Source organism: Lutra lutra, chromosome 2 (assembly GCF_902655055.1).
Source record: "Lutra lutra chromosome 2, mLutLut1.2, whole genome shotgun sequence".
Classification (NCBI taxonomy): Eukaryota; Metazoa; Chordata; class Mammalia; order Carnivora; family Mustelidae; genus Lutra; species Lutra lutra.
The window spans coordinates 136422696-136446729 of record NC_062279.1 but is presented as its reverse complement, the minus strand read 5'-3'; the positions used below and the strand labels follow the sequence as shown (position 1 = coordinate 136446729).

The 24034-nt window shown below is 41.3% G+C and overlaps 1 long non-coding RNA gene across 1 annotated transcript in view; it reads left to right on the top strand.

Moving 5' to 3' along the window:
• LOC125093464 (uncharacterized) overlaps window positions 1–20140 on the top strand; it is a 39393-nt gene extending 19253 nt beyond the window's left edge. Inside the window, exon 3 of the long non-coding RNA XR_007125250.1 lies at window positions 20093–20140. This is a non-coding gene — a long non-coding RNA (uncharacterized LOC125093464). The remainder of the gene's footprint in view (window positions 1–20092) is intronic.
• Window positions 20141–24034: the final 3894 nt, after the last annotated feature.

The window sequence follows — 24034 nt, the reverse complement described above, 5'->3', positions numbered from 1 at the left end:
TCAATGGGAAAGTTAAGATTCTGTGCTGGTGCCATTTTGCTGGGAAAAAATGTGTCTTTGAATCATAAATACACTACTTTTCAAATTTCACTAAGCTTGTGTTCAACTCTTTCCCAGTTAAATGACCAAATAGTTTAGCATTACCCATTCTGCTCATATTTCTTCTGAAGTTTTACATTTTTCCTCCCTGGGTTTATTTGTTTTATCCTGGGCCCCTTTCCCCACTGGTAGCCAGTACTAACGGCCTTCTTGGATAACTGATATTTGCTTTATTAGCTGCCCAGCTGGTGTTAATATTGGGATGCCCATTTCCATGAGAATCAGCAGGGCTTTTGAGAGGGAGGTAACTCCTATTTGTTGCTGCATGAAGTGGGACTGATGAAGTCCTGGGCTCCCCAGGGCTGGCTGGCTTGGTTCAGTCATTGGAGCTCAGGGATGTTGATTCTGATGATGAGTCTGGCTTGTTAGATTCACTTTTTGCACTTCTTTCTCAGTTGGGGACATTTATTCAAGAATCATTGCTATGGCAGGCTGAGTGAATGGGGTCACCTTGGTGTATGTGAAACAGCGGCACACATCTATCAATCCCAGATCTGGGCATGTTTAAGCCTGCTGCTTGAGAAGGGACAGACTCATTCCCTTGGTTGAGATTTATCTGATGCCTGATATCAATTGCACTTAAATCTCACTCCCCCACCTGGAGTTCCTGCTGATATCTAAGTCCTCTTTTGCACACTTCAAGTATGGTGGTTGCAGTTCCAGAAGGAGAAAAGGTTGAGTGGAGGTCAGGTCTATAAAAATATCAGAGAAAGCTTGGGTAGGTCTAAGAATCACTGTAAATTTTTAGAGCTCCTCTATGTTCTCTAGTTATTACAAAAAAAAAATCACATTTATTTAAACTAACACTAAATTCAAATAAAAAAAATGAAACTATCTCTTTTGAGTTATATTCTACGTAACACCCTAACCGTATATTTCATTGTACCAGTCTTAAACATTCATTAATTCCTTCTTTTTTTTGAGTTGTGTTTTCTCCATTGTTGTCACTTATAACAAAGAACTTTCAATAGCCAGGGCATAAGAATATAAAAAAGGGAAGAAAATCCCAATCTCTGGGCTTCTCCCTATTTGGAGCCCTATTATTTCTACGAGATGTTTTAAGTTAAGAAAGTCAGGTTGTTTTGAAGGTTTGGGTGTTATTTCCTTTTCACAGTTTTCCAGAGCCAAATGCTTTATGTCCCCATTCAGTATCTTTTGTTCACTTTGCTGGTGAACATTTCTCTGTAGGCCAAAGTAAAGCAGTGACTTGGTGTCTTTCTTCTTTCAGTGCTGACAGATGCTACTTCAGTGTTAAGAATGTCTCATAGTCTGTATTAGTCAGGACATGCTTTGATAACAATCAACTACAATCAATTGCAATCAACTACAAACAATTTAGTGCTCAGTGTCCCACGTCCTCGTCACTCTTCCTTAAGCTACTGTATTCATCTGGCACATTGTTGCCTTCTGAGTTTTTACAGGCGGAGAGTTTACTAAATATTGTGCCACCATGTGCTAGAGATGGTTATCCTTGGAGATTCTGATAATGGTTTCCTTTCTGTCCTCTCCCTGACCTTACAGTTAAGTGTTCTTCTGGTAGAGCAGAATTCTACTTGTTGGTACTGATTTCTGAATCAGTCAGGATTTGGATAGGTTATGCTGTAGGGAAAGAAAGACAACTTCAAAATTGCAGTGGCTTAAATGACAAAGTCTTATCTCTTACTCCTTTTATACATTTTAAGGGCTTCGGCTCTGTATTCCTCACCCAGAGCTCCAGGCTGAAGGAAGATCAGTATCTGCTTCTCCAGTTGCCTGGGATGGGGTCTTAGCTTACCTACCGCTGGGTAACAAACAACTCCAAAACATAAACAACTATGTACTTGCTCACCGTTTTGTGCCTTGGGTTGTGCTTAGCTGGACAGTTCTGCTGTTCTTGCCTGGGATCACTTGTGCAGCTGCTGTTAGGTGGTGGCTTGGCTGGGGACTGGCTGCTGCCAGGTGGCCTTAGTCACATGTGTGGGGCTGGATCTCTTTTACCACCCAGATTTTAATCTCCAAGGCTCTAGCCTGGGCTTGTTTACATGGCAAGATTGTTCCAAGAAAGAATGAGAGGCAAATATTTATTTTGTGGATAGTGCTCACATGGTCACGTTCGCCACTTTCTGTTGGTCAAAGCAAGTCATAGAGCCAGCTCAGATTCAAAAGGAGGGGAAGAGCCCAATTTTTAAAAAAATTCTTTATTTTTTTTTATAAACATATAATGTATTTTTAGACCCAGGGGTACAGGTCTGTGAATCACCAGGTTTCCACACTTCACAGCACTCACCACAGCACACACTCCCCACAATGTCTATAACCCCACCACCCTCTCCCGATCCCCTCCTCCCAGCAACCCTCAGTTTTTTCTGCGAGATTAAGAGTCTCTTAGGGTTTGTCTCCCTCCCGATCCCATCTTGTTTCATTTATTCTTTTCCTACCCCCCAATCCCCCCACATTGCATCTCTACTTCTTCATATCGGGGAGATCATATGATAGTTGTTTTTCTCCAATTGACTTATTTCGCTAAGCATGATACCCTCTAGTTCCATCCACGTCATCGCAAATGGCAAGATTTCATTTCTTTTGATGGCTGCATAGTATTCCATTGTATATATATATACCACATCTTCTTTATCCATTCATCTGTTGATGGACATCTAGGTTCTTTCCATAGTTTAGCTATTGTGGACATTGCTGCTATAAACATTCGGGTGCACATGCCCCTTCGGATCACTACGTTTGTATCTTTAGGGTAAATACCCAGTAGTGCAATTGCTGGGTCATAGGGTAGAAGAGCCCACTTTTTGATTGATGCAACCACAGAGAATTTATGACTATTTTAATCCACCACAGCAGGAAAATGGGATTGTAACAAAAGCAGGTACTTGTTCTTAAATCTTTTGCCTGGACCTGACAATTGTCACTTTTACTCACATTTTATAAAGCAAAGCAACTCATATGGTCATGCCAAACTCGAAGAGGATAGAGAAATGATTCCTATCCTTTACTGGGAAAGTAGAAAGCTGAAAGTATTTGGGAAATGGAAATAAGGATACTGATAGAAGTTTTCCAATAGTTGAACACAACGCCTTCTATCGTTAGGGATTAAGTTTCTTGAATTGGTTTTCTTTTTTTTTTTTTTAAGATTTTATTTATTTATCTGACAGAGAGAGATCACAAGCAGGCAGAGAGAGGAGGAAGCAGGCTCCCTGCTGAGCAGAGAGCCCGATGTGGGGCTCGATCCCAGGATCCTGAGATCATGACCTGAGCCGAAGGCAGCGGCTTAACCCACTGAGCCACCCAGGTGCCCCTTGAATTGGTTTTCAATAGTGTGATGCTCAAGTAGAAGAATTAACCAATCAGATTCAAGGCTCTTACATTATATATGGGCTGTTTGTAAGACTTTTATGGTTCTATTTTGTATATGCCCAAGCCTTCCCCAATGTTTAATTATTGTGCAGCTCTGCATTCACTATAATGATCTTTGCTGTTTGTCATCAATATCTTTTTTTTTGAGTGTAGCATCAACATACCAGATTTCAGATATTGTTTTAAAGTCCTCTCATAATGTTTATTACTTATTGATAAGATGAGTCATCGATGTGTCTTTTTATTTCCTTATTTAAAAAATAATAATCCAATGGTATGGTTGTTAAGATGATTAAGCAAACATCATACACATAATTGGAATCTCATATGTCACAAGTTTAAATTTAATAGTAGTAATATTTGACATGGACTTTGAATAGATAGCAATAATTTGGAATCCCTGTGGAAGTCATACTGTTTCAGTCAGAGATGGTCTTTGTTTCTGGAAAGGCTGGTGAGAGATTAAGGTACGTAAATAAGTCATAGAGTATTCTTCACTGTTTTCTTTCTAAAGATTTTATTTATTCATTTAAGGAGAGAGAGAGCCCGAGCAGGGGGAGCCTCGAGCAGGGGCGGGGAGGGTGCTGGTAGCTGAGGTGGGGAGTAGATGGGGGTGACAATGGTGGGGCTTGATCTCACAACCTTGAGATCACGACCTGAGCTGAAACCAAGAGTTTGCTGCTTAACCAACTGAGCCAACCAGCTGCCCCTTCATCGTTTTCTTGATGAAATTAAATAAACCACATCAGGTAAATAGCTATATACAACTAGATATATATAAAACTTAAAAAATTTATTTTTATAAGTATGAGTTTAGATTGAGTACATTAGCATTATAATCTGTTGAGAAGTCAGTCAGCTGGCAGAGTGAGGCAGGGAATTCTCTGCAGATGTGACTTTCGTAGTGGGCAAGAATATGGGCTCTGGAGCCCCGTGGGTCTGGCTCAGGAACTGGCAGTGTGAGGACAAGCACACAGGTGGTCACATTTCTAAGCCTTCCTTGTAGCCCAGTGGTGGCCATGTGACTGAGTTCTGGCTACTAGAATGAGAACACCTGGAGCAGGGCTTGTCCTCTTTCAGGCATGGGCCAGATGTGCACCCTTCCATCTGTGATCCCCACTCCCCATCCCCCTCTGCCAGCTGAATGGAGAAGGCAGGGGTGGGGTTGGGTGGGGTGGATGGGAGGGGAGACAGGGGAGTGCCACGGTGGGGGGATGGGCTGGAAGAGAACTGAGATGATAGAAGCTGCCTGGGTCCTTCTGAGGTTGACTTCCTGCACCCGACACTTATACCCTCCCACTTCTCCTGCCACCGTTGCATCATGTTGCAGCATAAGCAACATGAGCAACAGTGCTGTATTTTGGCAAACCACTGAGATTTGAGGGTTTGTTATGATACTAGTGTTACTCTATTACATATGTGGTTTTAGGTGAAGTACATAGTCCTTAATCAACTTCACTTTCCTCACCTATAAATTGGGGCAACTAACACCCACTTTATGGGATTGTTGTCAGAATTAAAAGATGTGAAGTTTAGGGCGCCTGAGTGGCTCAGTCAGTTAAGCATCTGCCTTTGACTCAGGTCATGATCCTAGGGTCCGGAGATTGAGTCCTGCGTCGGGAGCAGGGGGTCCCCTGCTTAGCGGGGAGTCTGCTTCTCCCTGCTTGTGCTGTCACTTTCTCTCTCTGTCTCTCAAATACATAAATAAAATTTTAAAAAAGAGGTAAGGTTTATAAAGTGCTTGAAATAATGTCTAGCATACAGTAAATAATAAATGGTAAATAATAATAATAAATGGAAAGATTAGAGTATTTCTTTTTTGAAGTTGGAGCAAATTACTCCCCCCCCCCCCATTTTTCCTGATGGACTATGAGATTAGTCACAGTAAATAGCTTTGGAAACACTGAGACAGTTTATTAAACAGTTTATTAAACACTTAGTTGGGCACCTTAAGCAAAGCGGAAAAAAAATAGAAGAATGCCCTACTTGATTTATTTCTTTGGTGATGAGCAGAAGTCATATGGAACCAGCCAGATGAGGAATATGAAACCACGAGCTCCTAATTCACCATATTATTGGACATCAGCGTTTGTTTGGTAAGTCATAAGAGTTGATACCAGTGTCTACAAGGCACTATCAAGATGCTGCACATGAATTAACTCCTTCATCTTCACAGGATCCATATGAAGTAGGCACTACTATTATCCCCATTTCACAGATGAGGAGATTGAGGCACAGACTGGTCAAGTATTACCTTGCCTAAGATCACCCTGCCTAGCAAATGGCAGAGCCAAGATTTGAATCAGGCAGCCCGGCTCCAAAGTCCACGTTCTTGACAACCTTACCACACACTCTCATAGACACCAGCAGCATAGGTTGCCCATAAATATTTGTTCAATAAATGAATGATGCCACTTGACATGTTTTCAGAAGCCTATATCACTCATGGGGGAATAGGAACCTTATGGAGAGTGATCAGATCCCTGATCCCTTTAACTATTAAAATATGCTGAAAGGTGGTGGAAGGAGGTGTCAGAGAGCCACACTAGATCTGTCAGAGGTTAGCTCAGCATTCAAGTTGAGTTCACCAGATGGGCACAGCCTCTGCGGGTATAGCGCTTGCTTTCTGGTTATAGATATTTGGATGGCACTCCGATTGCAGGCTAGCGTAATGAGACTGGAACAGGCCAATCAGCATAAATGTCCACCTTCGGCCCTTTGAGAAGCTTGTGACCTGGGCTACGTGTGCTCTGCAAGGAGGTGTCAATGGACATTGTGCCTTCCACAGCCCTGTTCTGTGGTTGTGAGGAAAAAAGAAATGTCACTGGAAAAGGAAAGCACAATTTACACTTAATATTCCCTGAATCACACTTCGAAGCTTATCTGCTTTTCCAGCAATTTTGTGATAGATATCGTTGCTTATTTTGTGTTACAAGCTACCCACAATCGGTGTTTTTTTTTTTTAATAAGAGATCATAAGGTGAATGAATGACAGTATAGTCGCCACTATCTGTCTCCAGAGGTGCTTGCACACATATATCTATATATAGATCTATACGAGGAGAGGAAAAAGACCAAGTTGACCTATGATTCCTTTCTTCCTAAAATTTCCCGTGTCTGTGTCATAGCTCTGATCTTAAATCTTATTTGGCAAGTCACAGAAAGAACTAGTTTATCAAAGAGATAAAAAATGGCCTATTTTTTGCCTTCTGAATTTCAATGAAAGAAGAGTATTTGTCTTCACTATTGATCTATTCCATTGAGTAGTTCTTGTGATGATTACCACTTTTCTATATTTATAGAGAATCAGCACTTCATAAATGTCAAAAGGCACTTTGCTTTACATAAGTGTCAGTGTTCTAACATTTCACAAAGTTAGCAATTATCATGAGAACCATGTGTGGAAACGGGAAAATAAATAATTACTAAGGGAAGTAATTTTTTTTCTTAGTAGAATTGGAAAAGGAGGAAAAGTCCTTTATCATCTGTCTTATTTTGATCGCCTGTCCTTGACCATGGAGTCACTGTGGTATAGGGACTTTCTCACTTCCCTTTCCCACTTGTTCTGTGCATCAAAGGTCTTCTCTCTTGGGGCTTGAATATCAAGTGGGCTATAAAAATCTCCTGCAATGTGAGATACTTGTACTGGGACAGAGAAAATTACATTCGATCATAGGAATCAGAAAGGGCAACCTTTTGGGGTCCTATGTAATTATCGTATTAAGGTATATAAAGAAACTTCTATATACTTTCATGACAATATAAGTGAAGGTTTCAGACAATTTTTAAAATTGAGGGTGGAGGGCTTCTAAGTAATGCTTAAGAGCTGTCCTGACCATTTACCCTTCACTGAATTGACCAGCTCTTTCATGTCCGGTAGGCATAATCTGTGCTGGGAGGTTCGGTTTTGTTTTGCTTTCCTTTTTTTTTTTTTTTTTTTTTTTTGGTCCTCGGTAAGGCTACTTTGAAAAGTTGTCATAGCAACACTGGCCACTGGTCACAGATAATATAACAGTCCAGGTGGCCTCCTCTGGACTCCAGGCTTTGTTAGTTCCCGCTGTTGTGTGCTGGAATGACTTGTTCAGAGACAACATTTTATTGCAGCAAAAATGTTTGATACCGGAGACCCCTAAAAAAACCATAGCTTGTTCTCAAAATGGATAAGCCACTCAGACCACCCCCTCCCCCACTGCCCTCTGTACCCCTCCACCTCTACTGTTGTAACGAGACCTATGTCTATTCTCTTGGTACAGGGATTGCCCTTCTCTACTAAGTCGTTCCCCACCACGTGCTTATCAGATGATGCAAAGTTGGGGCGGAGAGTGTTTTCTCAGTAGCCTTAGATGAGATAGGCAGCTTTCCAGCATTATGTGGAAACCCTGTACAGTGTTTTGTTGTTGCCATTCAGTCTGCCAGCAAAGTTTGAGATGTCCTGGGTATTTTTCAGTGGAATTATGTCATCTACACATGGTTGTTATACATGTTATGGCTCTTGCTTTTAATGACTGTGCTAAATGATTTTACTCTCATAGTTCAGAGGGACAGTTTGCAAAGCTCTGTGTATTTCAGGAAACTGAAAGGAATGATGAATTCCATCTGTCTTCCTGGCACAGATTTTTGCTTCAGGTTTTCTGGGTTAAGGGTCCTGGACTGTCACATTTATGTTGATTAACTTTTCATGTCTTTCAATGGGGGAAAAACTTTCTGCTTTCACATTTTGTTCTTGTTTGATTTCTGGGATTTTGAGAAATCTTCGGGATTTCTTCCGGAGTCGCATCTCTTCTAGCCCAGCTCCCTGAGGTCTTACCCACCCTCTGTCTCTTCTGTTCTGTTTTGCCAGCTTCTCACTTTGACCCTATAGGAACATGCTAGATACCTTGTAAATTTTGATCATGTTGAGTTTTAGGAGGGACAGAGAGTTCATCCACAATGCGGATGAACACTATTTTACTAGCACTTCTTTATGCCGAAGTCTCTCAAAGGGTTATGGCCTTATGTCAGGAAGTGGAATGGAATTGAGCCTCTCCTGCTGATAACTGGCCATTCCCTGCTTGAAATCAAGCACAGATGTGTTGATTGCAGGCAGAGTGTGTGAACTGACACAATTTTACAGGCTGAGCTGATAATTGAGAATAATCATATATTGCAAAGATGTCTCCAACTGCCATGGGAAGCTAGCAAAAAGAGAAGACAGTAATTCTTGCTCTGGGATAAGCCATTTCGATGTCTGGGCATTTCCATCAGATCTATTGCCATGATTATTTTGAATACTCTTATGTAGATTGAACAAAGAATGTATTTTGCCTTTCATCCCAATGACTCTGGTGATATGTGGTCCCTGATTTTGATCAGCTGAGGTAGTGCCGTGTGAGAGAGCAATGCAATCATAAATGAGGAGGCAGCAAAGATAAACTACCCCGTGCTGCCCATTCACCTCCATCCTTTAAACACAGATTGACTCTGGGACACGAAAGGACTACAGAGTAGTTAACCTGCATGAGCAGCAGTAGAGCCACAGCAGATGAACTGCCCTTTGATGAAAGCATCTCCTGCCTCCTTAATTATGTCCCCAAGGATCTGTTTGTCGTAACAACCATAATGGCCACATTGCAGTGCCCACGTGGGAAAGAAGGGAGAAGGATGGGAAACTGGTGGACTGAATTATTCAGGGACCGTGGTTCTCAGAATTCCCATAGACTGTGGAGAGGAAATCGGAGCGTGGTAGGGAATAAATCACAAAGCATCTTGTTACTGTTTTAGATTTCCCTTTCCTCTAAACCTGTAATGCCCCCACATAACCCAAGAATTGAATTTTTGTAATTGAAAAGATTCTGGGATAAAATGTTCACGCTTCCACTTTCCCGATGGGGTGGTGGGGGGAATGTCACATGGAAAGACTTCCTGGATTCATCTGTGGTACTGACTTATAGCTCTAAATGGCAAAATTTAAAGATATCAAATGCCGGGGCGCCTGGGTGGCTCAGTGGGTTAAAGCCTCTGCCTTCGGCTCAAGTCATGATCCCAGGGTCCTGGGATTGAGCCCCACATCAGGCTCTCCACTCCATGGGGAGCTGCTTTCTCCTCTCTCTCTCTCTCTGCCTGCCTCTCTGCCTACTTGTGATCTCTGTCAAATAAATAAATAAAATCTTTAAAGAAAAAAGGTATCAAATGCCATTATGTCCCCTGTTATAGGGAACCATAATGGTAGTATGAATGATGGGGTCCCATTTACTATTGAAACGATGTTGTAGAAATCGACACTGGGGAGGGTATGGGCTATGGTGAGTGCTGTGAATTGTGTAAGACTGATGATTCACAGACCTGCATCACTGAAACAAATAATACATTCTATGTTTACAAAAAAAAGATGTTGTAGAAAAACTAAATGCCACGAATGTATGAAATACAGTGTCATACATGTATTTCTCATGAAATACAATGTCATTGGGCATACAGCTGATGCTCAATAATGATCTGAATCAAAGACAATGTGGACTCTGCTGCCTTATCCTATAATTTAGGACAATGTCCTTCGTATATTTCAGTTCAATTCAGCAACCATTTACTACCAATTATTTGCAAGGCACTATGTCAGGGGCTGTAGAGAATAATAAGATTGTGGGAGGCCACGGTAAGGCTTGAGACGAGAACCAAACCAGGCCCTGACTTGTGCCTCCTTTAAAGGCTGAATAGCCGAACAAAAGGCTTAGGTAGATAAAGTCGAGTAGCACTGAGAAAGGGTCTGTGCTATGTGTTGTGCGTTCACCTACATGACTTCCCACACATTTGCTAGTCAGATAGAAACGATTTGGTAGGGGTCAGAAATTCTTGGCTGGTCCTTGCTGTCCTTGCACAGTCTATAGACTACACCACCGTAAGACTGTGCTGTGCTTACATAAACTATGTCTTGAGTGGCCTTGAAGTCAGTACATCTGGCGCTAGAGGGTCTGCTATTGGTGCTTGGGAAATAGATAATGGGAAAGCTTGAAGGATTTTCTGTGCATGTTGCAAACTCTTTAGTAATCAGCTAAAAATAGATCCTTTCTTATGATTGTTTCTGTTAGCTATGTAATGCCTTGTTGCCTTGAATAAAATTGGCACTATTGGACATCCTCCTTGGTGCTCCTCCTGCCCCCATCTCTTTGTCTTTTAATTTCTTTTCAGCATCCTCTTACCCTCTCGACCCTGGTCGATTTGTCGTGCCGGCCGCGACATAAGATACAACTGTTGTTGTGTTGTTGTTGTTGGTGGAGGTGACTGACCTCAGACAAATGTCATATCTATAAAACATGTAATATTAGCCTTACAGGAGAGCTACCAAAAAGATATCCCCAAAGACCATGATGCGGATGTATGAAAATTACTTCTCAAGTATGGGTTGTAGGGGCAACCAAGTGGTGGGCGCTGGGAGCACTCCTTCAGTTAGGCACGGTGAAGGTGATACAAGATTGAATGCATATTTGTAGCCTCGAAGGAGCATATGTGGTGGTTTTATTGAACTTTTCACTTTTTAAAGGGTGCTGTGTGGTTAGTTGGGTGAACACATATTTTTAGCCCAACTGACCTGTGTTCATATCCCCCTTCCACGCATGGCTAGCATTGTGAGGACTATAAATCTCTGTGGTTCTTAAGTCTTTTATCTCCACAAATAGAAATGATATTCCTATTAATACTAATTTTCGGGGTTGTTGGAAGGATGAAAAGAGATAACACATATAATGTACTTAATACAGCATCTGGCACGTGGAATTAGCGCCCTTCTCCGTCTTTTCTGCTTTTATCGCAGAGTGAGCTTACACAAGTCAGCCTATTAGTCTGCTGTTTTTGCCTTGCCTGAACTGTTTATTTTCAGCAGCCCTAAAGAAACTTAAGAAAACTAAGAACCTGCGACTAATGAGACAGGCAATTCCCAAGATGAAGGGGACCCAATACAGGGAAGAGTGTATTGTCTGTGTTTACAAGACCTAGTGTTGTTATTCGGGGAGTTATTTCAAGCCTCTTTCACACACATGATCTAAAATTCACCTCATTCACTGTTGAGTTATATTTGAAAAGTAGCCCGCTTCTGATTATGAATTTGTTTGACTGATGAATATTTTATTCACAATAAGGCACAGGCCTATTTTCATTTCCTTCCATATTTGGATTTTTTTTTTTCTTTTTTGCTAGAATTGAATGACAGTATACCTCTGACTGAAGGTGGAGGTGGATTACATTTTATTTTCCCCCTGGAGTCTGAGGCTCTGCCAGGTGTTAAATGCATTCTAGTACATAGTTTCTCCTTCTGGCCTATCTTGGAAGTTTCTAGGTTCTCTTTCTTTCCTGAAGGTTTCCTTGAAACATAGATTTCTCTTCACATCCCTATTTTCCTTTTCTCCATTCTAAGATTCTTATTGAAGACAACCAGATTGTAAGCTCCCTGTAGAAAGTCTATCTGTCTTAAATCTCTTTGCTTAAGAAATACTTATATGCCCACAGCCCAGAAGAGTATATGGTAAATCAAATTCTCTATTTACAACACTCAGGTTCTTTATTCTAGTGACCAAAGCATTGTCTTCATGGAACATTGTTTCTAATTCTCCCTGATGGGTCAGAAAAAAACACAAAACACTGTGCCTGCAGAATCACAGCAAATGGATATTTTTTTCATTTTATACAGGACGCATATTAATTTGTAGATCTTGAAAATACACTGTCAGCATGGCAGATTTTCCATGATTCACTACATTGCTTGTTCCAAAAATGTATCCTCCATACTGTTCAGGCCTTACAGCTGTAACTCATGTTTAAATGAAATCACAAACAAGGGCAAACTTATGGCAATTCACCTCATTTTTTATTTACTTATTTATTTATTTTTCTGGAGTGAGAGAGAGAGAGAAAACATAGGGCAGTGGGCAGAGGGAGAGAGAGAGAGAGGGAGAGAATCTCAAGCAGGCTCCATGCTCAGCATGGAGCACAGCAAGGGTTCAGTGGCACAACCCTGAAACCATAGCCTGAGCTGAAATCAAGAGTCAGAAGCTCAACTGACTGAGCCACCCAGGTGCCCCAATTCACTTCATTTTTAAGTCATTCTCTCTCTTAAGAGGCATACAGTAAATTGATATTCTTCCCTTTGTTATGGAACTGATTAAAAAAAAAAAGATTTTGTTTATTTACGTATTTAGAGAGAGTGAGAGCCAGTGGGGGGAGGGGCCAAGGGAGAGGGAGAGAGAGAATCTCAAGCAGACTCTTTGGGGAGCCAGATGCGGGGCTCGATTCTAGGACCCCAAGATCGAGACCTGAACCAAAATCAAGACTGAACCCCCAGGCGCCCCTGCATCACCAGATATTTATTGGGCTTTCATTATAATCCAGACACTGGGCTAGTTGCTGGAAATACGTAGTGAGCAGGAGACCTAGGAATGAGAGTTCATGATTATAAAGCAAACATTTTCCAGGTTTCTTGCAGTTCATGTTCAGTCAAGGTGTTTGAAGAAGTCCATTCAGCTTCTTAGTTAGAAGAGCCCAGACAAGGACTTCTGCTGGTTAAATAAATTCCTGTGGGGGCACCTGGGTGGCTCAGTCCTTAAGCATCTGCCTTCAGCTCAGGTCATGATCCCAGGGCCCTGGGATGGAGCCCCGCATCGTATTCCCTACTTGGCAGGAAGCCCACTCCTCCCTCTCTCACTCCCCTGCTTGTGTTCCCTCTCTCACTGTCTGTCAAATAAACAAATAAAATAAAATGAAATAAAACAAACAAACAAAATCCCTGTGCATAGTTTACTAGACTATTGATGATAAGGAGAAAACTTTGTTTTCTGAAATTCCAGCACAGATTAACAAAATTATTGTAAATCCTTTCAACTTAGAAAAATTTTCATCATTTAAATGCCCTTTTATTCACACAGACCTTCCTATTTTGTTAGAAAAACTGACCACACTGACTGTCAGTTACTCCTCAGCACCTGGAGAGGTGCGTTAGGATCCATGCTAGTCTGCACAGTCCCTGTGTTGAGAAGTTGGCGGTAATAGTTTGCTAACAGGCATTCTTAATAAATGATAAAAATAACCTTTTAGGTACTTAAATCATTTTGCTGCCAAGGGCATATAATCAGGCCCATTGCCAAATGCTAATTAATGATACAAGTGGAGGATTTTATTTAAATTTGTTATACTAATATGTTGAAATATGAATAGAAACTACCAATTGAGAGAAACTTGTCAGAGGGTAGAATGCGTAAGGTGAAGGAACAAATACAAAACTTTAAAATGACAGACCTGCCGTGTCACAGAAGTTCACTGGGAGATCATTTATTTGTAAAAAGCTTTGTATAATTTAGAGTACTCAAACTACTGAAAAATATATAAAATAATGAGGATTATTTTAGGCTCCCACTTACTAAATACGATGAATTCAACTCAGTTGGGAGGGAGGGTATGGCTAGATGTATAGTCTGAAAGCTGTCTCTTTCAGGGAACATATTCGCTTATCTTAATATTTACATTTCTGGTTGGTGTTAATCCTGAGTTTATTTCTAGCCCCAGTAGCTGCTAATGTCATTTTAAAGGTCTTTGTAATTTGCAAAGACAGTTCATAGTAGGGATATGGTATCACCCATGGCCAATGGTTAGCAACATTTCTTACGGGCTCAGCAGAACGATGACATATTGCTCCATCCGGATATGTCAATCTGTCTTCCACTGGGAAGCCCCATGGTTTGGCTTTTTACTGCTCTTGCTCCTGACATGTCCTGATGGCTTCACTAGAGGCAGAAGGTCCACCGAAGCTGAGAGGGCGGTGGGGGCGACCCATTGTTCTATTCTTACTAGGGATGTGAGCAAAAATGAGAAGTTGTTTTTTTCTCTTTTTTTCTTGTGTTAGTTGAAAGATTGGATCTACGATCTCTAGACTGTTGTCTGGCAACTAACCACTTAAGTTAATGAAATGAGTAATACTGGCTAAAGAAACAAGCACTTGGTGTCAGGGAACTCTTTATAATCATCGATCTGATAGGATCCTCCTCCTTGGGAGGCATGGAAATAGTGAGTAGGGACCTGTCGAAATTCCCACACTGAACAACAGTGTGGGATTTCACCTGCTTTGTTCTGGTGGCTTTGGGATTTCCCACCTCAGTGCCTTTGTTTATGCTAATTTCCCTTCCTAGCACAAGCGTCCTCCAGTTCATTCCTCTCTCCACATTCATCCATTCTATCCAGCTCAAATTTCTCTTTCATTGGAAAAACCTTGGAGTGCTCCATCTACAGTTGATGCCTCATTCAGCTGAAAGAAGGCATTGAATAAATTTAGAACGCACTGCATGAATGATACTTACTGCCTAGAATCGTGAGACATTTGTCATCAACTATCTGGTTTTATAATTGCTTGGATACCTCTCCCTTCAAACAAGATTTCACACTCAGGGAAGGCCAGGATAACACCTTTACATTTCCCACATCTCTGCACAGTGCCTCACTTAGGAAAGTCACACAGTAAATATTTGTTGACAAACTAATGAATGAACACAGAGGACTGAACTCAAATGACCAGTGTCATCAACAAGCTGGTGACTACCGTATGTCATTCTCACTACGCTATGCTACCCCGTTCCTCCACTCTTTACTGTGGCTCTAGTGCCAGGAAGGGGCCTGGGTGCATCTCATTAAGGGAAACATTAACTTTTTAACACGCATCCAAATGGTATAAACATCTGGGTGTGCTCAAGATAGACACATTCAATCTGCATTACCAACTGACTACAGAATGCCTGACAAGGCTTTTCAGTGTTTCTTTTTGCTTACAGAAGATCTCAGTCAACATTTGGATTCTTGTAAGTGTGGGGTGATGTAACTCCCTTGGCGGCACAAGGAGATCATATTTTTAGTTGCTCTTCTCAAGACCTGATGTCTTCTACCTTGAACCCTGAGGACAAAATAGAACTCTTGCCTTTACGGAGGAGGAAAGGGAGGCTCACAGAGTGTAAAGGAGTTGCTCAAGGTCGCTTGGCTCGTTCTTGGCAGAGCAAACTCGCAGAGTTTCTGTATCCTTCCTACTACCCATCTGAATACAATATAAATCAGATGGCTGTGCTATTTGAGCATCAGATAGAGACCAAACCCTTCATTTTGGACTCTTTTAGATGCTTTCTCTAAATCGGCTTGAGCCATTTTTATCTTCAGGTATTAAGCCTCGAACGTCTCTGTCAAGTAGGCTAATTCACAGGTGAGGAGACTGTATCATATATAGGTTAAGATAGTTTCTTTGAGGCCAGTGATAACTAAGCCCATGCAGAAACCAGAGTTACCACCATTTAAGCTTTTAATTTGACATTTAATTCTGGCAGAGGAAAAAAAAAACACATTTATTTCTCTCTGCTGTTGGTAGACCAGCCCCCCTTGGGACTGATAATGGGCATTTATAATGAAAATTGTTACTCTATCTACTCACCCATCTGTGGAGGCGAAGCAAGGCAGGTGATAGCAAGACCCGGAGCTCCTGCTCCCGGCCCTGACCGCCCCCGCAGGGCACTGAGCTTCCCCATACAGACCTCTCCAGGTGTGTGGGGGGTTCCCGAGTGGTCGGGTGTGTACTGACAACCAAATTTTTAGCTTTAGGAATTAAGCAGCACGACTGACTGTTTTCTTGCTTTCTGGGGTGATCCCCTCACCCTCAGCCCTCAAAGCCACCCAAGGGGGTCTCTTCATTGCCACTTGTAATGGTGGCAGCTGTGAGGCCACGGATGCTGATGCCCAGAGCTGTCTTTTGCTTCTTCTAATGATGCCCATCTTTGGGCTTCTGAGTGTCAATGAATTCTACACAGAAATGGAGAATGGTTCTCTTCATTGTTTTGCCTCTCTTGGGCCCTTAAACATCACAACCTGGGGATAGGGTCACAAAAGTCTCTTTAGAAAACAGCTTTCTCAGGGTGCCTGGGTGGCTTTAGTCAGTTAAGTGTCTGCCTTCGGCTCAGATCAAGATCCCAAAGCCCCGGGATGGAATCCGGCATCAGGATCTTTGCTCAGCAGGGAGCCTACTTCTCCCTCTGCCCTTGACCCCGCTAGTGTTGTCTCTCTCTCTCAAATAAACAAATAAAATCTTTTTATTTTTTAAAAAGATTTTATTTATTTATTTGACAGAGAGATAGAGAGAGAGCACAAGCAGGCAGAGCAGCCGGCAGAGAGAGAGGGAGAAGCAGGCTCTCCACTGAGCAGGGAGCCCGATGCAGGGGCTTGATCTCAGGACCCTGAGATCATGACCTGAGCCGAAGGTAGCTGCTTAACTGACTGAGCCACCCTGGCACTCCAAAATAAATAAAATCTTGAAAAAAACCCCGCTCCTTCAGACTCTGTCCTCCCTGACTTGAGTACAATATGAAGACAAGTGGCATGATGGGGACAGGTTCTTTATTCTTTATCATCTTCCCTGTATTCTTCATTTCTCCCTCTTCTTTCCCCAGACCCCTCCCAAAGTCTCCTAAAACAAAAAATCATTCCTTGCTCTCCTTCAGCAAAACACCAAAAGAATCTTTCGTACCAACGCATGCAAATAACTGTTGGAAAAGGGTGACAGACCTTGTTCCTCAGATGAGTGGGCACCACACAAATGTGAAACCCCTCGCTCCTGCTGTTTTCAGAGTCGCACTCTGTGTCCTCCCTCTTGACATACACGATCATACTTAATTCTCCCAACAATTTGGAAGGTGACATATCATCCCAAATTTACAGAGAGGTAACTAAAACCCCCCAGAGATTAAGTGAAGGTGCAGGAACTTGCCCATGTCAGTTACACGTAAAATATCTGGGATTCCAACCCAGGTCTGGCTGGCGCCTCAGCTAAGGCTCTTCTCCTGATACTTGCTTTGGTGTTATGGAGTGGTGCAGCAGACTTTAGGATGCGTGACATTTGCTTGGCATGCTTGTTAAAAATGCGAGTCACTAGACTCCATCCGAGGTCCCAGGGATTGTCATCACCGCAGGTGATTCAAACCCCAGGACACTATGGGAAGCTCTGTTGTGAAGGATGTCTGTGGGGGCGGGAGCAGAGCAGCATCTGTTAAAGTAAATGGAGTGGGATCTTTATACCCTCGTTTTTGCTTGAGCGCTTCCATCTGGGGCAAAGGTCACACCGATTGTTAACATCCGTGTTCCGGGGTGCATGTGGATGAACACAGCATTTCCTGAGGTCCCAGGCTCATCTGCTTCAGAATAGGGCATTTATTTAAAGATTGTGGATACCCCAGAACTCTCACAGATCCGCAGATCTGTGTGCTTTGAAGCCCAGGAACCTGCATTTGTACCATGCTCCGAGCTGGATATGATGCACAGTCAACACTAGACATAAAAACAAACAAACAAACCCAGAAACAGATTCAGTAAATAGCTCTTTCTATGCAGCTTCCAAAATTAGTCTGTGTTTCTGTGTTTCAGGGGTAAATAAATGGAAAAAGTATTACCAAAGGCATCTCCAGGTTTGATTTCAATTATATTTGTCATCCGGGCTGTGCCTACCTGTTCAAATCAATACAACAGAGAGGGCAGGCATGAGAACATTATGAGAAATAGACGAAATCAGAGCATATCAGATTAATCCTTTTTTTTCCCCCTGGGTCCGTGAAGTGTACATTTCCTAGTTGCTTTTCCCTATAGGCTTTCAAAGGAGATGCTGGGCCCAAAGTCCTGCGAGAATGCGGTTGATTGAAACTGCAAGAATATTGGAGCATAAGGGCTAGAATTAATTAGCATCCTTAAAACAGCAGCACTAGGCCCTTGAATTTTTGGAACATATGAATGGTAACTGTTGATTTCTCAACCCAAAGCAGAACATCTGTTCTTTTGCAGAGAGTCTAGCAAAGATTGCAAGGCAGAGTCAGGTGGGGGTAGTGTTGTCAGGGTACGCCGTTCGTATCAGAGCTGTCCATTTGGATTTATTATTAGACGGCACTCAGCATAATTGCTTTCTCAAGAATTTTTAGATGTCTGACACATACACTGTACATCTTGTGGGGTTTTATTGGGCCTTAATCCTCTGTAAAGTTATTCTAATCACAAATGCACACGCTAAGTATCCTTAAAGTGTAACAATCTGTATTCAGAATTAATTTTTCATTAAACACAATTCATTAATTCCCATCAAGTCATACTCTTTGTCCTCTTGCCTGCCTGGATCTTTGGGGGATATATAAGCAAGTCGGGGAAGAAAGGAAAGGTGCAGATGAAGGAAGGGGAAGGTGCAGATGAACTTCTTGTTTCTGAAGAAGTAAATAATTCTGCCCCAGAATAAGAGAACAGGAAGGTAGCAGCAAAGCCAATTTAATACTTAAAAATAAGCAGAATTATTAAAAATATTAAGCACAGAGACATCCAGTGCGTAATCATACAAAAAGTGTCATCATGATTTTTTCATTCATTTATTTCCGTTTTAACTCAAGGAGTCAGAGAGACCTTGGGCACCGTCCCAGTGTTACCACACACTCATTCCATGATCATGGGGCAAGTTATTTAAATTTTGTATGTAAGGGGAGTTTATGTAAAATGGAAATAAGAGTTCCTTCCTTTCGGTGTTCCTGTGAGGATGAAAATAAAAAAATAGGAGCAAGGGCCTAGCAAAGTGCCTGATGTAGAGGGCATTTGAAAATGCTAGTTACTTTTCTTCCTTCTCCTGTTTTCTAAGTGCTGTGCAGCTGATAGTTTTATGTTCAGACTTGATAGAATTGGATTATTTAGTTGCCGCTTCACTAAATTAATTGGAAAGTGAACAGCTGACTACATTAATTTTCTGTCTGGGGCTCTACAAACAAATACAGGTTCTTGTTGTTAGCTGAAGTGGGTGGAGATCTGTTCCATGAGGACTGAGGAGCAAGGTGATGCTTGAAAAACAGATTCATTTTCATTTTTATTCAATAGGTTATGTTTTGTATCCCATGGTAATAGAAATGAAAAATCAAAATATTGTGGCATTCTCTTTCGTTGAACATTCTGCCACATTTTGGGATACTTGAGGCATCCTTCAGAGTCTGTGTGGGGGAGAGGGCTTAGCAATGGGAGGTGTGACCTGGGGGCAGGTGCCCATACGGTCTTAGCTTCTGCTCCTTGTTTTGGGATGCCTCTGTTCCCTTTCAACTGCTGAGATTTTGATAGGCTTTAAAAACATTAAAAATGCCTCTCCATTAGTATTTTCAAATTTTACAAACTATAGAGTTTATTGTAAGGTATATAAGGGGGCCTATTGAGTGGAAAATGAAAGGGGAGATCAACAGCTAGATTTAGATCGTTTGAGTCATTACAAACTTGTTTTTTTCCGGTTTATACCTTAATGGCTTGATTTCTAGTTACCTCAAGTTGGCTCGATGGTGAGTGATTAACGCTGTGTGTGTATAGCTAGCACCTCTGGCTTTTCTAACAGGCTTCCAAATTATGGCATTTGTTAACTAAATTAATTCAGCCTGGTGATTTTATTTCCAGCCTCCTTCACTGGTGAGTGCTGTCTCTGTGATAGGGAATGCTTGTAAGATTTTAGATTTCACCTGGCAACTGTTAGCTGCAATTTCTCTTACCCGCTTTGTCATTATCACCTTGACACTAGGAATCGGAATTCCTATATAGCAGGAAGAGAGATTAGATTTAAAAATAAAAGTTAAATAACATTTTATATTTTCGGCTTTCACAGAAGATTCCCAAAACACTTTTCAAGGATTCCTCATGCCTTAATCTCAGGTAAGAGAGAGCTACATTTTTATAAGATAAAATAATTCTATATGTTAGCTGTAGACTATGAACAGTAACTATCTGCTTTCTTTCCCTTCTATAAGGATGAAATAGAGACAGTGGTGCTTCCAGAGTAAGTGACAGAAATGAAATGAGCACTAAGATTAGGAATCGACACTCTGGTCTGCCACGGGAAATAGACCAACGAGTTATGAAATGATCAAGTCTGGGTTTTTCTGTATTGGTACCTATCATCGATCTGTCTGTCTGTCTATTAATCATTTATCAGAGAGCCAAGATTTTGGTAAAGTCCATGCCGGTTGCTAGGGAAGCTCTGATGGATATTGCAGTAATATCAGACTTAGAAGATGTTGAAAAAATATCTAAATATTAAAAAGAAATAGAGGGTGGCTGTATTGGTTCAGATAACCTGGCAGTAAAAACAAATCCATTCCCATGGTTCCTTTTTCCTGTGCCCCCTTGCACAAGGTACAGTGTTCGCTTGGCAGGTTGGTTTTTTGAGTTGATGCCAGAAGGAAGACACACAGGTGTCACAAGTGTATTTTTTTTTTTCCGGAGCCTCAAAAGGAAATCTCAGGTAGTTTTCTTTAGGAAATGGTATTCATTGCTGAACTGCAAATTAGATTGCAACTGCTTTGGGCATTCTTAGTAAATTATATAGCTAAAACCTGGAGCTATACTAAACCCTTTGAATTTAATTTGACTGCTGGCAGCCATCAATGGTTAAAAGATTTCAGAAAACCTGAATGCTAATGCTTGAACGTGCTGGTAGGGGATGTTGTAGGAAAGACAGGTGGCTCAGGGTGCCAAATAAAACACTGGCCTTTTACAGACTATTCAAAAACTAATACAATAAAAATGAATATACTGCATAATATCACCAGTAGCGCTAATGTAATCAAGGCCCACACAGCCTTACGAGGCACAAGTTCATTTTCCACCTTCTGAGTTATTACTAGTACAATTTACCTGTCTCTACGCTGCAGTCTTTATTCTGGGAAGACTTGTCTCTCCCTGTATTGCTGGCCTGCGTCCTTTTGCATGCTAATGCAATATTCTGCTCTAACCTGACCACAACAGATTAGCAAGTATCTCTGATTCCCTTTCTTGCCTAATGCCATGCCAGTCGAGCAGGGAACCTGACGTTTGTCTTAAACAGTCCTAAGCATTTTTCATATGAAATTCAATTAAACTATTTCCTAGTCTAAGTGTCTGTTCAGTTTCTCACCTTTCAGCAAAATGAAGTTTTCCTTCCTGTGAAAATACTTAAAAGCAAGCAACTGGAGGAAGGAGGGAGAAGTAGGGGGGGAGCGAACCATGCTGTTTGGCGCAGTCAGCTAATTGTTTCAGCCTTTGTTTTTCTGTTCCCCTTGAAGATGAGCTGTATTTTAATTACCGCATAAAAGCTTTGTCTTGATTAGATGGCTAGGAGGTGTCAGTGCTTCTGAAAATGATGAAAAAGCATAGAGAAGGGGAAGGAGGCAGGAAGAGTGGATTCATTTTGGAAACTTCCTAGGCTTCGGCGGTCCTTCCTCTGCCCTAACCACCACGCACCTCATTTCCGTGTGGCTCCATTTCGGGTACAAACAGAGCTGTGGGATATTTGATGACACGGCGGTCTGAAACAGGATCCTCTTGGCTCGGAATGAGGAGTGTGTGGATGAGAACTTTGCTTGGAAAGACATTAGGCAAAACCTCTCTATCTTAATGCCGTGAGAGGTAACCGCCATGCAGCATTCAGGACTTGCTGCTCTGTTTCCTGAGATTGGAACGAGAGCACAGTTGGCCAGCCAAGGTTTAGACACTGGGTAGGCGATGTGGGTATCAAGATAAATAAGGCTAAAACCTGTACTGGCAGGGCTCATAGTCAGTGGGGAGGTGGGGGAGACAAGTAAATGGGCACCTTGCTGCATGGAAATTCTCTTAGAGCATTCAGAGGTGCTCCAGGAGGACAGAAGATGGAACGCCCAAGGTCGCTGGTGGGGCATGGGTTGGGTAAGCCTTCTTGGAGAAGGTCATACTTGTGCAGGCTTGTGGGACAAGTGATGAGGGGAAGGGACAGCCTGTGAGGTGCTCACAAATTTAGTAACAAGTTGGTTACTGGTAACATCTGTGAGGGCAGTTGAAGGAACTTGTGAGGGAAACAGGTTGTCCAGCTTGGAAGAGAGAAAGGGCAGCAAAGGAACTCTTTTGGATTTTTTTTTTTTTTGAGACATTTACCTGTGGCGCAAAGGAGCAAGACAGATCCCTAATTAGAATGTTTTCAGTGTAGGCTTACATGTACAGCAAAGAAAAACGTTGATACCTGGATATTTCTGGCCCCCAAGTATTGCTATTAAAGAAAAACCAGACTCCATTAACTGTATATTTTTCAAGTAGCTAACGCAATTAATGACCTCAGAAGACCATTGCTCAATTCCCAATTTTTCTTTTGCTCTGTAACACAGCCTTGTAAGGGGAATATTCCTCACAGGGAATCTATGAAATTGTCTTCTTTTTACTCTGGACATTTTTTGACTTTTTAAAATTAGCACAGATCTAGAACCTACTTTAGTTTAATATATTGGTTTAAAATAAGTGTATAAGATATAAATAAGTCCAGCTTCACATAATAGCTAAAGAAGCAGTAGACATTTAACCTATGGTGAGATTTAATTGCATAAAGAGTGCTTTTTTTTAAACATGCAAAACACTTTGATTCGTTTATTTTTTAAAATGATAATTTCCAACTTCTTTATAAAAGTCAGTATGAGACCCACAAATACCATATTTTCTCCTTGTTTTCTTTTTATTATTAAGCTGCATAACATTTTCAGCGCTCTCAGTGAAAGGGCTTTTCAAATCTGGGTTGTGTTAGAGGAATAAACATAGCTGTCCATTCTCCACCAAGTTAATTTTACACGGTAAGGGAGGAATGCAGGAACTTGGGGATTTGAGTGTCTTCATGTGTAAGAGAGAATCAGCCCTTGGCTGGACACTGAGTTCAGGTTGATTCTGGGCTAAGTATACATGTACCCTTTGGAGTTTAAGCTTTCAGCATTCAGGACCACTGCCAAGTGGAAATGAGGAAAAAGAGTAAGGAAAGTGTTAAAAATAAAAAAAGAATGTTGCCAACTCTGGAAAAATTTGCGTCATAAAATGGCATCATATTTTTATCGTGGCAGGAATAATTTCCCTATCATTGCCGCTGGAGTTTGTTTTACTAAAAGTAAGTGATTATTCAATGTCTGATGAATATGCGATCCATACGTGGTCATTCACATTTATTTATTTATTTATTTATTTTCAATCCTACTTCTTCAACTTTTTGGTTTTAGAAACTAACAGGGACATTTTGAGGTCTAGTAAGATCAATAAATGCTGAAGCTGAATTTTAGGATTGTGGGAATACTGTGAAAAGTTTGATTAGACTGTTTCTAGATAGAAAAATATATATTTGTCTTTTTAAAAAATTTACTCAAATCTGGAAAAAAGTTACCCACAAATTGGGAAATGAATGTCAGAAATCATCATGCAATGTTCTAATGTGTTAGGTCTCCTTCTTTTTGTGCCTCATGTGGGAGACATTGAGATAGTGACTGTGAGGCTTGATTTGAAGTAGTCACAAACACGGAAGAAAGCCACTAGACCTTCAGACACCCATGGGAGAGCCCAATTATTTAAAGAACATCTGAGTCAGAAAGCAAATACATCGGATAAGAAAGATCAAAGTCGGTAAACTTTTCTGAAATTTTCTGTATTTTTATATTAATTTTTATGAAGCTAGGAAGCTTCTTGAACTTAAATGGGGACCACTGAGGATGATTGTTCAGGCTTGTCCTTCAACTTGGTGACGTCGATTCACAATATTCAAAATAAAAGAAGTATAATTTGTTGAAAATCA